Source organism: Hyaena hyaena, unplaced genomic scaffold (assembly GCF_003009895.1).
Source record: "Hyaena hyaena isolate Hyena2069 unplaced genomic scaffold, ASM300989v1 scaffold_614, whole genome shotgun sequence".
NCBI lineage: Eukaryota > Metazoa > Chordata > Mammalia > Carnivora > Hyaenidae > Hyaena > Hyaena hyaena.
This window is the reverse complement of record NW_024081244.1, coordinates 1,135,765-1,140,953: the sequence shown is the minus strand read 5'-3', so window position 1 is coordinate 1,140,953 and position 5,189 is coordinate 1,135,765. Positions and strand designations below refer to the sequence as shown.

Below are 5,189 nucleotides of genomic sequence, written 5' to 3'. Positions count from 1 at the left end.
CCCTTAATTCTTAAATAAACTTCTATTCTGAAAAACTGTTTTCGTCTCTACTCTGCTAAGAAAAGGCATTTCCCCTACACTTGCTTTAGAGTAAAGCCGATAGGGAGGAATCCTTCCACTGCGGATACATATATATCAAATCATTGCAGTGCACACGTGAATATCTTACAATGCTGCCAATTAGACCTGAATTAAATACACAAAACAAAGGGATAGTGTCGACATTCACACGGGCCTTAGGCCTGGTAGAGGTGGTCGCAGCCATTAGAACATCTCTAGAGTCATGGAAGTTTTTGAGGCCAAAGCGGAGAAGTGAACGGAAACCTGGGTGGAATATTCTCTGCTCTGCTGTGGAGGTGGGAGCCTTCCGGAGCCTCCCCCCGCGCGTTACCTAAATCCCACGGAAGACAGTTACCGCTTAAACTGACCGTATTTGGGGCTAAAATTCCGTGACAGCAAAAGATCTGTCGTTACGAGAGTAACCTGCAACCTCATAATCCAGACAATGTGGAATTTGCAGTCCCCAGTCCACCTCCCCCCGGTGGGGGCGGGGCAGGGGGCGGAGTCAGCGGGGAGGGGGCGGGTCTCGGCCCGTTGTCACGTTTGCCTCCGTTTTTATCTGTTTGCTCCGCCAACGGAAAGGGTCTCGGGGTTTTAAGTGGCTTTTTCATTGTGAAGAAAGAAGAGGGAGGCATGGGAGCCTGGGAGACGGAAAGGGGACGGGAGGGTGGCGCAGCCTGGTCTTGTTTTCTTCCCGGCCGTCGTCGTCGTCGTCCGCGCGGAGCGGGGCGCGCGGGGAGAGGCCTGCGCGCCTGCGTCCCGCGGCCGACGCTCGGGGCCTGGACGTGCCGGGGGGCCGCCCGCGGCCTTCCACGCCACGGGGACGGAAGGGGCGTCTCGGCAAGTAGAAGAGCGAAGGTGCGGCCCAGCGCACACAGGCCCCAAGTGTTTCCTGAAACAGCTCTTTATCCTTAAGGAAAAATAAAACCACAACCACAAAAAACAAAGCTTGTAATTGAAGCTTGCTTGTTTCTCGCCCCAGGAGAGGAGGTGGTGACGCAAGCCAAAGGCGGGTGTCCCTGGCAGAGGCCACCCCCCCCCCCCCCCCCCCCCCCTCTGAGGAAGCTTAAAACAGGGTCTCCACCTGATAAGGTCAAGGTCTAGCGGGGAAAACCGCACTCTGGAGTAGCTCCTGTTGGTTGTCTTTTGTGCCCATTTTCTGAAATCTCTGCAACCCACTCGTGCTCAACTCCTGGCTCAGAAGGCTGCGTTGATGTATCTGAAACGAGAAGCCTTTTGTATGAACTTCAACGTGGACTTCTGTCGTTGAACCCACTCCTAAACGGATGGCCCCGGCGTGCAGGTGGGGGCGTGGGCGCAGCGGGTTCAGGGACACCGAGTCCTTACGGTTTGCCCGTGGGCAGTTCAAAGCAGACCGGTGTTTCTGGCCGAGCAGGGACTGGTGGGGGAGCCTGGAACGGTCGCTGCTGTCTCTTCGTCCCTCCTCCGCGCCGCCATGGGGTCACCTGCACAGAAAAAGGATCTGGCAGCCAGAGCCCCCCACGACCCCTTCAACACGAATCCTTTACCTGCCTGCCGTTCTCCCGGAGGAGCTGGTTCCTGGCACACGCCAAGCCGGTGCTACAGCCGCCTCCGGAACCTGCTTCATCTGTCTTTTCGGTGGATTTTTAAAATTCATTTCCTGCATGGAGATTTTCCCTCATGGGTTCAAATATGCGCAGATGCCTTTTTGTTCCCGGTTTAAAAAATGAAAAAAAGTATGGGTTGCCCTTAATCTCCTTTCCGCCCCCCTTCTTTTTCCCCTTCCAGAATTTACCAGCTTAACATCGATACTGCTTCCATTTCTAAGTGTGCATTTCCTGTCATGCCACAGTCTTCTCAGTTTTCTCCTCAGCTGCCTCCCCAACGATCGCGCGTCTTGGAACCGAAGCGCGAGAAGTGCCCTCCAGCACTCGGCGCACCGCCTGCCTCTTCGTCTGCAGCGGCCGGGGCTCCTGCGGCGTCTCAGCCCGGCTTCCGGGCGTCTGGGTCCTCTGCGCACCCCCGCCGCCCCCAAGCCCCGCCCCCGCGCCCTCCGGCCACGCCCACGCCGCCGGGCCTCCGCGGGGGGGGGGGGCGGCTCCTCCCCGCGTCCCCGCGCTGCTGCGGCGGCGGCTGCTGCACCTGCCGTCGGGGACCTGTGGCTCGCATTTCTCTGTCCTCCATTCGCGCTCCCCTGCCTCCGGCCCCTCCACGCCTCCTCCCTGTGAATGTGTGTTGAGCCGAGTTGCATGCGTGCGTCCGAACCTGGTGCCTTGTGGATGGGGGTCTCCCGAGCTGGCCCGGCCGCAGGCCCTGCGGTGAGAACCGCATGTGTAGAATGTGCTGTGTGCTTCCACCCAGTTCTGTGTTCTCCTGTGATACGTTTAAAACCTCGTGCGTTGTTCTGTCGGTGTTAACAGTGTAAATTAAATGGGAAACCGCTGGAAGGTGTTCACGACATACAGGGATGAGATCCAGAGTTCCTTTTCCTCCAAAGAGAGTAGATAAAAGCAAAATGCAAAGTCCGGAAACAGATCAGCACTATGTAGGAATGTACTGTATTACAAAGTGTCATTTTAGATTAGTGCAGAAAGGATGACTCACTCAGTAAATGGTGTTAGATTAGTCAGATAGAGCTTAGGTGGAAGAATTAGATCCCTACCACGCTAAGTGCAAAATAAAGTAAAAACAGGTTAAAAGATTGGACTTCCACACCAAACCCTACCATCATAAAACCAGATGGCCTTGAAAAGGGTCCCTTAACATCTCTGAACCTGTTTTTTCCACTCTATAAAATAAGCATTTACACCATATATTTGCACTATTAAGGTAGCTATTGAGCACATAAAATTTTAGTCTAAACTGGGATATGCTATACCTGTAATATACACACTGGATTTGGAAGGGTTAGTACAAAAAAAGGTGTAAATCATCTCCTTAATAATTTATATCCATTTTATGTTAAAATGATATTTTGGATATATTGTGTTAAATAAAATATATTACTCAAATTTCACTTGTCTCTCTGTTTTCCTTTCATGTGGCTACTAAAAATTTTTAAATTGCATTTGAGGCTTGCATGATATTTCTTTTGAACAGACCACTGTGTGGTATTTAAGGCCATCCCAAGCTTTAAAATCCTATTTTTACTGTTTTACAGTGATTCTTTCTATTTGAATAGTCAATTACATCATCTGGAGCTGTTTTATGATATATCGTCTCATCCAGAGCTCCCTGGCGACTCTGGGACGATAACAGTGATTTCGCCAGTTTGCAGGTGGTGAGGAAACTAAGCCTGTATTAAAGAGTTTGAGATCCACGTGATGGGATCAGGACTAGGCCAAGTCCCTTCTCTGCGGTGCTCTGAGGCTGGATTCTGGCACGTTTCATTTTATATCTGAGGCATATATGGAACTTGATGCTCACATGAGAGTTGATTTGAACGTCTGATCTTCAGAGATTGCACCAGGACTGTGTGTGAGGGGTGCTGGTGTGTGTCCCTTCCTTTGACCTGTTGTTCGCCTCCCTCGGGGGGGGGGGGGTACAGTAAGCCTCAGAGTTAAAGGTGGAGCTGAAGGGAGCTTGCCCTTCAGGTGTGAACCTCCAGCTTCTCTAGGAACTAAACAGAAGACATAAAGAGGCAAATTCCCAGAGCAACAAAAACGAATTGTGACAGAGACCTATGTGACAAGAAGCATCTAGGGCGGCTCCACACAGGTTTCCTAACTTGCTTCTCTCTTGACGTGGAAGATTTCCCTGCCGTCCTTAGAGAAGATCAAGGTTTCTTTTTCCTCCAAAGGCTGTGGAATAGCAATTCCAAAAAACAGATCGGTGATTTATATAGCAAGTAATTTTTTTTTAAATAGGCTCTACGCCCAGCACAGAGTCCCACTTGGGGCTTGAATTCACAACCCTGAGATCAAGACCTGAGCTGAGATCAGTCAGATCAAGAGTCAAACGCTTAACTAACTGAGCCACCCAGGTGCCCCCAAAATAGTTTATCTTTAAATTGGTATTTAAATTATGGAGAAAAGGATCATTTATTTGAAATGTGCTTCGAACATTAAGGGTTGGGGGAAAGCATTAAATTCCTACTACACTAAATTTAAACAGTCTGGAGGGGGTTCGTTAGAAAAATATTTAATATTTTCTTAATGTAAAATATAACATCATGGTTGTGCCCAAATAAAGTTTAGGATAATTTTTTTTTTAAAGTTTAGGATAATTTAAAAAATAATCCTTTGTTGTGAAGGCCTTTCTTCACATAATATCAGTGTCAGAAATTATGAAAGAGTTATCAGACTTGACAGTACAAAACCTAAAAACTTATGTTACTTAATTACACCACACACCAGATTTGGAAGTATTCTTCCCATATGTCATGGTCAAATGTTCCTATTCATGCTGTAAAATGGTTTCTACAAATCAAGAACTAAAAGAAAACAGGAAAAGATGTGAACAGGGGAGTCACTGCGGGAACACAGCTGGCCAATATACACATTAATATTCAAAGAGAGTCACATTAATATTCAAAATAATGTAAAAGACTTGGATTATTCTTGAATTATCCAACTCTTGGTAATGTTTCATATTAGCAAAGACTTGAAAAACAATAATAGCCATATTGATGACAGTTTGGGAAAATAGAAACTTTTGTAGATTGAATGTGTCTCCTCCAAATCTTTACTGTTTCATGGCATTTGGAAGTGGGGCATTTGGGAGGTGACTCGGTCATGAGGGGGAAACCATCATGAGTAGCGTTAGTGCCCTTACAGAAGATATAGAAGAGACGCTGGAGAGCTTTCTTGCCCCTTCAGCCACGTGAGCACACAGCACGAAGACTGCTGTCTTGGACAGCATCAGGAAGAAGGCCTTCACCAGAATCTACAATTCTGGCATGATCGGAGGTATGATAGGAATGAGTGTATCACATGCGAGAGCCAGAAAGGAGACTGAAGTCCCTGATAAACATAAGGGAGAGGCCAGAGAGCGGAGGATTAGGAACAAGGCCATCCCCTGTACCTAATAGGGGGTCCTGAGAAGGAAGGCTGGCTGGATGGAAGAAGTGGATAGATAGAGGAGGAAGGAAGTTCCTGGGACATGCCAAGGCAGTTTTATTTGGGGAAAATGAAGGATAGCTATACTCC

General features: G+C 48.4%; 1 long non-coding RNA gene across 1 annotated transcript; it reads right to left on the bottom strand.

Annotated features, from left to right (window-relative positions):
- Positions 1 to 46: 46 nt before the first annotated feature.
- Positions 47 to 1,743, bottom strand: LOC120248826. Its single transcript, XR_005532688.1, has 3 exons — positions 1,408 to 1,743; positions 1,145 to 1,279; positions 47 to 970 (listed from the first exon to the last, which is right to left on the bottom strand). It is a non-coding gene; the product is annotated as an uncharacterized LOC120248826 (long non-coding RNA).
- Positions 1,744 to 5,189: the final 3,446 nt, after the last annotated feature.